Source organism: Limulus polyphemus, unplaced genomic scaffold, assembly GCF_000517525.1.
Source record: "Limulus polyphemus unplaced genomic scaffold, Limulus_polyphemus-2.1.2 Scaffold129, whole genome shotgun sequence".
Lineage (NCBI taxonomy): Eukaryota > Metazoa > Arthropoda > Merostomata > Xiphosura > Limulidae > Limulus > Limulus polyphemus.
This window is the reverse complement of record NW_013665739.1, coordinates 412015-424233: the sequence shown is the minus strand read 5'-3', so window position 1 is coordinate 424233 and position 12219 is coordinate 412015.

The window sequence follows — 12219 nt, the reverse complement described above, 5'->3', positions numbered from 1 at the left end:
TTCAAATTCGCAGGCCTGTGTTATCAGCATGATTCTCTAACTCATCTTCTGTTATTACTTTTTCAAACCCGGAACGTATAAACTACCTTGAAGTCCGAATATGTATCTTACAATCATGAACACTTCTTGTTATATTAATGATGTTATAAGATCAATGTTTTTACGCTTTCACCTATTCCCCACAGCAGAAGATAGTATAAAAAATATGGTTCGTCGAAAGAAAGTTTTCAAATAAAGCACAACAGATGACGATCAATTTTTATGAATGACATATTTATACGTTAATCTCTGTGTTTTTTCCTGTATCATCTTCTTAATTGAAGGTTTTATCATTAAGATATATATATATATATTATGTTTTGAACTAAAAAACTGGTCCTTCGTGGCACGTTCACTGAAAGTTTATTAATGCAAGCTTTTTGCATTATGTCCTATCTTTGAAAGGAAACTTCTCTTATGAATAAAACAGTAAGTTCGATACCTATATCTCAAACCTAGTGAAGCTGTTAGTTGTCAGAGATTTTATTTTCTTCTACCCAATAAAACGCTTAAGGATTTTTAAAATAACGAAAAAAGAGAGAGAAAAAAGAATATTTAGAATAATTTTTACGTCGTTAATTACCTTTAACTAGGTAAATCTTAATTTAATAATTATTACCAATCAATGATTCAACAATATAATCATCAATAGCAATTGTTGAATAATACACGACTTTGAAATAAGTTTGAGCATGTACATGTGCATGTGTGTATATGTATAGTATAGACCTCATGTACATAAATGATGTTTACTAAAATTAATCATAAATCATATATATAGCTAATGTGTTAAAGTTCTTCAGCTAAACCTTCGTACGTGTTATAATAGCACATGTTATTGACATGTTAAGTCGATTGTTTATTTGTTTATTTTTAGAGCAAAACCACATTGGGCTATCTGCTGTGTCCACCGCGAGGAATCGAACTCCGGATTTTAACGTTTTAAGTCTATAAACTTACCGCTGTTCCACCAAAGGCCTAAGTCGATTGTAAAACTAAAACACAAACCTAATTGGTAGTTATTGTGAGTTTTGTGTATGTGAGACATTGTTACACGTTATTGTCAACACACTGTAACCAGGTAATAGATTGAAGAATGTCTCGCAAGAAAAAGTCATTAGGCTTTGTTTTTTATACATTTCTGAGTTACTTAGTTATTGAAATATACAGAAAAACATTAGAATTGCCACACGTCAACTTCTTCAACGTTCATTTTATTAATAGTCAAAGGTAACGATTACAGTTTTTAGTACATTACTGTACAATGGCTTTGATCACACTCCTTTGATCACAAACTATCATTTTTAACGAAGGCTGGATTTGTCATAAGTCTTAGTCATTTTAAAATGGACGTCGAATACAGTCTCTGTATGGTAGAGTTTGTTGTCCAACAGACTTGAAACCACCTTATTCACAACAGTTTTGTATAAACTTCAAAGTAAAGGCAATCTATGCTAAGTCATCTTTTTCGTGATCATCATAAAAACTATTGTTTCCGTGATTAATTAAATATATCGTTCTCAAAATACTATATTTAGTTTGCTTTATTGCCATCGCATGATATAATCTTTATGTAAAATAATATGTTTTATTTATCGCTCAGTTCCTGGTCAAGACGATTTACTGCCTTTTTCACACTCAATATCCGTCAAGCGAAAGGAAATACTTTTTTAACTCATAAAAAAATCTAGATTTGCTTTTAGTTATTGAAAGGCAAAGCAGTTGCGTCCAAGTCTGACATTCTTCGCTGCTTATGTCAAATTTCCTGCTCCATCAGAGAATGTTCTTATCTCAGAGTGTCTGCCGCATGTATAAAAAAACTTCTGCAGTAAAGCCATTTGTAGAGGGGGAAAATCCGTCAGCAACACACACGATGGTGCCCAGCACGCGCCACAGAGCGGCAGACAGACAGAGTCCACTCGACCTCGAGCGACGGCCGTTTCAAAGAATAGGCAAGAGTGAAAACGTGATGGCAGCGTAGTGCAGCAGAACAAACTACCTCACAACTGCTGCCTTATTGGTTTAGTTCCTAAAACATGCGTTTTACCTCGTACTGACACTGATGTATATGCAATGACCTGTGGACATTAGGATATGAACAGTTAATGGAAAACCTGCATTGCTGTTAATATCGTAAATCTACCTACGAGCAGTTTGGAAAGCCATAATATACATAGGTAAACATTTTAGTCTCTGTAGCAGTACGTTATGTCGTATATAAAGTAGGAAGTTCAAAAATAATAACTTGCCTCACTATAGCATCTGTCATGTTTTCTGTTCATACCATCATTCTAAGATTATATTCAGGACCATTTGGTCCGTCGTTAGCATCACTCTAATTATATTCTTTCCAACCATAGTGTCATTCTAAGTATACCCAATACAAATATGTCTGTTTATAGTATTGTTCTAGTGCATTTGATACTTTTCTGTTTATCTATACGATCATGTTTTTATCTCGTACCAATATAACTGTTTTTGAGTTACTCAAATTTAAAATTAATTAATTTATTTATTTAGCTTACTCTGTTTTCTTATATTGGATGTTCGTTTATATTAAAGGTATCAGAAACGGAAATAACTATACAGATATTTTATGTTTGTAAAAAAAAAAAACATCCTTATGTTTCAGTAAAAGTTCTTATGCTGGGCACAAGTGAAACCATTTTGTCTTTCTACACTGAATAATCTTACAGTTAGAAAGTATCACTCATGCGCGCATCAGTCATAACGTTGTATGTATATATACACGATATTGTTTGTTTCTTAATGTTAAACAGAGCACATAATCAGCATATATCTGAATTGTTTCTTATCGTACTATATGTCATATCCAAGAAACCGAAAGTCAAAATATCAAATTTTAAATTTTAAAAAATGAAATAGTGATCATTAACTCCAGTGTGCACCGAAAACTGAAGTTACTAACTATGTTATAAATATTTTTTTCCAGATATAAATGATAATTTGAACAAAACATTTCTCAAGTTTCAGAATAGTCAAAATATTTTAATCAGAAACGTGGCTGAAGCAAAATTTATAAACAGTGAGAACTTAACTGCTTTTTTTCTGTTAAAGTTCTAAAGTTAATTTGAAAATTATTTTACAGTCTGTTTTATCCTAACAAATTGTGCTTAAAGTTTGGTCACAGTTTTTAATCTGCGCCATAAAAATTGATTTTCAAGTAAAATGAAGATATTTCATGATACAAAACTAATTTTGTCGATTATCGTTTGCTAGATTATTTTCAGTTAAATAAATAATACTAATGTTTTTGCAGCAGTATCCTCGTTTAAAATGTGTGAATGATGAATACTAAAATTCCGAATTGTTTAAATTGAGTGTTACTTATTATTTAAAACATGTATATACATACACTGTGAACAACACCTTAGATCTATGAATATAGTTTGTTTGTTTTGAATTTCGCATACCACCCAGTGGCACAACGGTATGTCTGGGGACTTACAACGTTAGAAACTGGGTTTCGATACCCATGGTGGGCAGAGCACATATAGCCCATAGAACAGCTTTGTGCTTGATTCAAAACAAAAAACAAATTCGCGCAAAGCTACACGAGGGCTATCTGCAATAGACGTTCCTAATTTAGCAGTGTAAGAAGGGAAGTGCCTTCTTACCACCCACTCTTGGCTGAAAGAACGAGCATGCTTGGGGTAACGAGGATTCGAACCCGCGACCTGCAGATTGCAAGTCGAGTACCCTAACCACCTGACCATGCCGGGCTTTTGTGAAGATAGAAAGCAATATTCATTTATTTTTTCATAGTAAGCCCTAGATTTTTCCTGTCTTAGACTTAGCGTAACGTTCGGATATAAAGTATGAAACTTCTTACGAAATATAACACCTGAACTGACATGTGTTTGTTGTATAGCTATGTGATAATTGCATACGTACTGTTTTTCTTATTCTTCTCAGCTCTTCATTCGACAAAACAAAAACAATAAGGCGATTGTTCTGATTTGATCCAGTGTGTAGCCTAATATTTAGCGTATCCCGACTGTGAACTCAAATTCGTGGTTTGCGGCCGGTTATCGCAAGAAAGCATTCCTAAAATTACCGAAGGAGCTTATATGCTCCCATCGGTTTTTAAACAGCTTTCTCAACTACTTATAGGCCGAATTGATAGTAGGCCCAAGACTTCGGTGGTTAGAGGACATAGTAGCTATGTATTTTACATTAGAAAACTGAATTATCTAACAGACATAAACATAAAATTAAACAATACGACGCAATATGTGGACCCCACCAGTAGTGACCGGAATAAAAACAAGTCGGTAATTTGAGGGTTAAGAGTATATTAAAACCATATTTACACAAATGTCGTGCTCTAAAAGCTCATATTCAATATCATTAGACTTAGACTATTGTGAAAACATGTTATGGGTAACTCTAATGGAGTTACTATATTTTTTCATAAGTTTTTGTAAGTCTGATAAACATTGAAAACCGTTATCTCGAGACATGTATGTGATAAAATAATCGCCATCTGTCGATAAACATGCAGGTCAGTAAGGAAGTAAAATTATTATGTGCCATAATAGCGGGTTGATTTCTGCTTAAAGTGGATAAAACTAGTAATTTTAGAAATATGACTAGCAGTATTATATATCCCGTATAAGTTGTTAGCCTATTTTGCACTGTGGAAGAAGCATTAGTTGACAAGATTAAAGCACTAGATTTAAGAACATGTCTAGTGGTGTTCTAAGTTTTATGTCAGTTGCTAGGTTATTTAGAAAGGCCTTAATTGCTAAAGAATCTATAATCAACGTGGTTATTCACATTCTGTGACGCACATACGTGTAATTTATAAAATCAAATAATCTATAATTACGTGGTTATTCACTTTCTGTGACACACATACGTGTAATTTATAAAATCAGATAATCTATAATTGACGTGGTTATTCATTTTATGTGACACACATACGTGTAATTTATAAAATCAGATAATCTATAATTAACGTGGTTATTCATTTTATGTGACACACATACGTGTAATTTATAAAATTAAATAACAATAGATTAAAAATCAAGAAACTCTGAAGCGAGAAGCAGTTCTTAGTTTGGTTTAGAAGATAAAAATATATTTTTATACTAATCTCAAAAGGAGAATGTTTAAAAGATACAGGAATGTAATCCTGTTTGTTTATAACAGGTGTTGGCTTAGTATATATATAAACAGATTACAGTTCGATATGTCAATCGAAAAATTGTCTGTACAACAGTCGATGAACTGACTTGAACATGACGTGAATGACATATATAACATGATGTTGCGTGTATTAGTATTATCGATTTTTTGCATGATGTGAAAAGAGAATTTTAAAATTACATGTGTAATAACACTCTCTATAGCGTATTCGTATTTAGTTCGAATAAAGTTATAACTTTTTAAATATTCCCTTTCATTAAACACATTTAGAAGTACATAGTGGTATTATAGCTCATTCTGATCATATTAAGTACGCTAACTAGGTATACAATCTCATTGTCAGAGCAATCAATCTATAATTGAGTAGGATATAACTTTCGAGCCTTTGTATCTGTATGTTTGATAGTTAAATAAAGCTACACAAAAATACATTAATCTAGGCGGATTTTGAGACTGAGCCTACATACAAAATAAGAAGTTTTACACTTTCCTTAGATTCGTACAGCATTTTGCTTAAACAGAAATTTTATACTTTTCTGAAAAAACCTTTTGTTTTCTTAACATTTCAAAATCCTAGAAAATTCAATGTTCAATGTGATATCTTTTTTACTGTCTTAGAAACTAAGTCGACCCTTCTTTCATGCAAAAATTATGAAGGTTTCTGAAACTAGAAGAAGTCTTTTTAAAATATATTTCGCAACTATTTAAAAAATAATAATCAAGTTTAATAAGTATAGATTAACGCAACGACACAGCTAATTGATATAATGACTCCTAAATTTATACTGTAGCAAAGAAGAAAAATAAATTACAATAACAGAAGAAAAAAAGGTATTGAGTTAAAACAAACTAAAGACTAAAATCGTAAATAATATTCAACGTTGAATATTATTTATGATTTTAACTTTATACACAAGTGCCAAAATGCTATAATTAAACTAAAGACTATCTATTTTGTTAAACACAAGAAACTACCCAGGTAATATGATACTGGTTAGAAAACTTTCCGTGTATCATTACGGAAGTTTCAAACTTACAAGTTATGATTATAAAATATAATAAAGTACCCCAAACAACTAAAGGGTCAAGCTTATATGGTTAGGTTGTTTGTGAATCACCTCGGGAACAAAGCAAAAAATTTCGTTTATTTTAGGAGCAGGATTTATTCACTGAGTTGAGAAATAAGTTTCGATGACAATATATGTCTAGTTAGCGTCAGAAAAGAAACTTGGTAAGCCAAGTTCTTTCGGAAAGTTTCATCAAGGGTAAATGGCTAAAGAAAAACACAAGAAACTTAGGTTCCTTTAACTTCAGAATAATCAGAGTCAGTTTAATTGAACCAACTTACCTGATACTTAACATCGAGCATATGCCACACTGCGTTTGTTAAATGCTCTTTTGATCGCTCTGCAAATGATGATAAGAGGGATTATGTCACACTCCTCAGGTGATGCAACTCAAAGGACTCTGATGTAGCATGAGGAGTTTAAGGTTTCGACGTACATAGAATCAATAGAAGGACTTAAATCAAAATGTCTTACCGGCAAGTTCATGACCTCTGTGATTTCTTTTCAAGACATTTTATTGCAGTCCTGTCAGTATGAGCGTGTGCATTGTCCTGCATAAACAGGAAATCTGATCCAATTGTTTTCCAAGAAAGAACGTATAAGTGAGCCCAATACCATATTAATATGTATTCGAACAGTAAATCAATCACTTGGACCCACAACACTATACGGTGCCGTCCTACGCTATAATTATAAATGAATGCTAGCAAAACATACGAATTCAATGAAGTTGCATTAAGCATATTGTTCACCTCTGGCTTGTCTAACACAAACCAATTGTCCATTACATGAAACCTTGACCCATCTACAAAGAGACCATTGACGTTGGTGTTAATTCTGATGATCTCGACAAAAGTGCAGACGAGCTTTGCGGTCAACTACGGAACTGAAGATGGACTTATCGTGTTTAAACTCTATCTTGAAGCCTATATTGAATTAATTGGAAGTGTACTGGTCATGTCTTATGGCTATGTTGTATAAACAGAAGTCACTGTGTTAAGTTCTGGATTTTTCACGACTTTTTGAAGATGTCTAGTACACAAAATCAGTTGTCTGGAGTGCCAAAACATTTTCACGACAATCATGATAAACCAAAATAAGCTTTCGAACATTTGAACAACATGTCATCAGCAGGTAACAGAAAGTTTTGCATACAGTTATATTGTAATAAAGGAAGTGGATTGTTTAGCAATTCAATGTCTGATCAGAAAATTGTGGATCTGTCTTCTAATAGGGCGAGCAAATGTGACGAGTTTGCTAAGGCAGCCGCACTTTCTCACAACAGAGCATAAGAAACGTACACACGTAATAATATATACTAGTGTTTATATGTTAGAATGCTCAATACATCTATTCTTATTATTTTATTAGCATAGTTTTATTATAAAACCATACTTTGCACGGTTAGCTTAGTATATCGATTTAAGGATAACCCTAAATCTCCAAAGCTGGCCGAATCTCGTAAGATTTCCTTAAAATTACAACCGAAAATATCGCTAACAAAAAAGGTACTCAACTATTGAAATAATGTATTCAATTTTCATTAGTAGGGGCTTATGAACAATATACGTAGTTATTTATACTTGCTGTCTGAGTTTTAGTTCTGATCTATGCAGGTAGCTTGCTTTGATCAGAAGTTAAAAGTAATTAATAAATGACATTATATTTAGTGACCAATATTTATCCAACAGATATAGTAACATAAAAAATGTTCAATATTGTTAGCACCATTTCTCTTAAACTAAGTCTTTATTGGTAAAGTTTCACCCATCTACTTTGGCAGTTCTGAAGAGTTAAACGTTTATAATTACTTGTTAATTTAAAAATAACCCTTCAACTGGCTGGTTTTATTCCAATAAAATATTTTGTGGTTTTTTTATCATACGCTTTGGTGGAATTGTTTATTTTTAGTTTTTGTTTCATTGATATCTTACATTACATTGTCCTTGTTAAGTATACATGCCCCCCAGTGGCACAGCGGTATGTCTGCGGACTTACAACGCTAGAAACCGGGTTTCGATACCCGTGGTGGGCAGAGCACAGATAGCCCTTGTGTAGCTTTGTGCATAATTAAAAACAAACAAGTATACAGATAAGACTTTACATATGAACCGATTACATGAGTAGTATACAATTTAAGCTCTTTCACTTCAACTAGCAAGCTGCTTTAATAATAGATTCTGAGATTTACATTTGTGGCTAATTGTGCTTCTTAAAATCTAAAAATCTGAGTCTAAGACGACCTTTTATATATTATATGTTACGAAACAATATGTTTATTATTATAAGTATATTAAATGGTTCCAGATACGTTTACTTCGAATTCACGAAGCAGTCTCAACTGGTTCAAACTACTTCACGGCAAATAATATTTTTTTTCAAACAGGTTTTACAGTATCAGAGTCCTCCTCGATCACTAAATGTGAATAGCAAATGAGACATAAAAGTTCTTATAAACTGTTATAAAATGGAATTTTGGTCTGATTGTACAATCAGATTCAAGCCACTTTCAATTAGCTTTTTAGACCTACTCATATTTTGAGGTCGAACGTCAGTCAAGACTAAGCTTATTTGTTTCTTTGTTTACAGTTAAGCACAAAGCTGCACAATGGGCTATCTGTGTTCTGCCCACCACGAGTAACGAAACTCAGTTTCTAGCGTTGTAAGTCCGTAGACTTACCCCTGTACCACTGGAGGGCAAGACTAAGCTAACTGGTTGATATCTGCACAAGATATTAAAATTAAATAAATAGAGCTTTCTGCCTTTCAGAGTTCCTCAAGTTTTGTTGTTTAGTTTTAATACAGAATAGTATATCTTTAATGAAGCTTATGATGAAACCTAACTACAAAGTGATTTCGGTCATAGCGGTTGACAACCTCAATAACACGGCTTTTTAAAAACATTTTAAGTTGACAGTTATAAAAATTAAATAAAGAATGTGAATAGAAAAACATATTTCTTCATTTTGCTGATCTTGTTTTATTGAGTTACCCCTCTACTACTTAGTAAAGTTTTATATTTCACTGTACATTATAATAGTGATTTTGTTGCCAGTGACTTCAAACCACTTACACGTCAGTGAATTTTTAGTACATCGCAAAATTTAGCATAACAGAAATAATTGAATTTTTCTCGACAGACAAAACGAAATTAACGTGAAGGATATCATAAAATATGGTTGGTTTAGTGTTTAACATATTCAAAACCACTAGTGAGTACTTTAAAAACATATGTAGCAAAATATGAATATTAAGGTTATATATAGCACTTTAAATACCAAAAGAAGCCACATAACTGGTTACCAAGGGCTTTAGAGTAAATATCTTGTAATCTGCTTTTAAAAGAGCTTTAGACAGAGTACATTGCATTAAGTATTAAGTTTTTAAGGAAAGCATTTCCTTGTAGCATGGAAGAGGACGAAAATTCGGTTTTTGTGCTGAGACTTTCATTTGAAATGACCTCGGTCGTCCACTCCAGACAAATAACGTCTGAATCAAAACTACAAACAAATTTGAATGATCTTTGATCTAATTTTTATCTTAAATATGAATCCTATTTTGACCGACTTTAGTTATTTTTACTTTTCTGTGATAAAGTTTGGAAGGAACATATAATTAAATGTTTATATGGTAGTTGATTGCAAAATTCTTCGTTTAGATTAAATGTTCATTTTCGGCATGACACATGAGTGTTTAACGTCAGTTTTTAATTTCAGTGTACGAAGTAAGTGTGTTCTTACCATTACAACTGAAGATTGTCCGAGAACTTTAAAAATTCAAACTTCACAGCGGTATACTACACAAGGACATTTCAAAATAGTAGCATATACCATTTTCTGGCGAATTCTATTATTTTCTTCTTTTGCTAAAGATATTGATACATTCTGTTAACATTTTACTCTTAAACCAAGAACATTCATGTTAATGTAAATCCATCTGCTATCTATCGAGTACTTACTGGGAAGAGGGACAATAATATCCCATTATATTTTCTATAACTATAATTATAGAAACGCACAAATGATACATATACAGGAGTCAACAAGTATATGTGGTCAGTAAACTGTAAAATGCTCTATGTACAGGAGTCAACAAATATATGTGGTCAGTAAACTGTAAAATGCTCTATTATTTTGTATTTACTTTATACAGTGCAGTACACCTTGTTTTTATGCCACCATAAGTTTGTCAACACATGTGTGTGAAATACTGTTCCAAATATCCTATATTTCTTACTCCCCTCAATTCATCCAAATTGTTTTGCCACAGTTTTACCATCTCTGTTTTCATATAAGCCCATACAACCTTAATAATATTAATATCAAAAATTTGTGCTGATCTACATCTGGTGGTTCTCTCGTCTGAGCTCATCATAGATAAGCTCACTGTCCTACCTCTCTTCTAGTAACGCGCCTTTGGTAACGCTTCGTGGACGTCTCTACCCCTCCCGCGTGTGGCAGCTAATCAGCGTGCGAATCCGAAGTGTAGAGATAGCTACTATTATGCAATGGCGTGTATTTTTCATTCCTAAAAATCTGTACTTTGTGAATATTGAGTTCACATATAATCACTTGGTTTTCTATTGTTGCTTTTTTTACATTTCTTACAATCCGCATTTCATTTTCATAGTTCTTTAGACTTTATCGTGAGGTGTAAATGGAGCATCCAGTTAGATTCAAAATTTGTTTTTTTTCTGAGTTTTTATTCATTTTATTGCTAGTAGTTCATGGCATGTATTATCTAGTGTATAGGTCCATCATAGAATGTCACATAGCTATTTATTTACCTGGTGATCAGGAAGTGCATATATGGCTAGGTGTGGCTTATTGGTTAGCGTATTGGACTGTGAATCGAAAAATCTGAAGTTCCAGAAGTGATATCATTAGATTTTTGTTTGTTATAGACTTACTATTTCTCCATAATTTGTTATTTGTCCTGAATAAATATGTCTTCACCTGCTATGGAGATCTCATGCTATGAAATTTACGAGCTTTTTGCCACGTATATGCATTAAGAATTTTCAATTTTAATATTCTCTTTAAGTCACGAGAACGTAATGTTTATCCTTATATTTGTCTCTATGTTTGTAAAACTTAGTAAATCGTGTATGCCTAGTTTTATCCTTACCAGTCGTTGTGGTTTTCAAATGTTTTACTTATATTTGAGAACACTAATCAAGATAGGAAAGTTGTTACTTCCTCACTGTCACAAGAGTAAAATTTATATTGAGTTGTTATTCTCATAGCACACGTCACACACTTACCCTAATATTGAACCAAGTGGTGATTTTAATAACAAGATATTAGGTATCCTATAAACCTATAAAGTCCTGAACCCAAGAGCAGTTTCGCGAAGAAATAGTTTAGGAACATGATTTAAAAAGCCATTCCATAAGAACTCTATCGGTAATTCCACGTTAATTGGCTTTGATAACCACCTTGGTACTTGTGAAAAACAACTTCAATACATGATTTGCGAAAAGGTCATTGTGATGGGTATTGGATCAGATTTTTATGAGGTATGAAACAATAGGAAACATCTGGATTTCACCTAGGAGCGTCTATATGGATATACGTTTCTTGTAGTACTGATGAATAATTAACGTAAGCTTGTTATAGAATAAACCATTGTAGCTTAAGCGACGCAGATTGTTTGTGTTTCTTTAATTTTAAGATGTTCCAAGAAATATAAGGGATATATCTAAGATAAAATTTGAAATATCCACACACACAACGGTTATCATAACGGTTGAAATATCCACACACACAACGGTTATCATGAAATATCCACACACACAACGGTTATCATGAACAAAATAAAAACACAACCTCAAGCCCACTGGATGGTAGCCGAGCATAATAAGCTCAGCGACCGCTCTCCGAGACTGTGGCAGGTATCTGCATTAAGCTCAGCGATCGCTCTCCGAGGCTGTGGCAGGTAT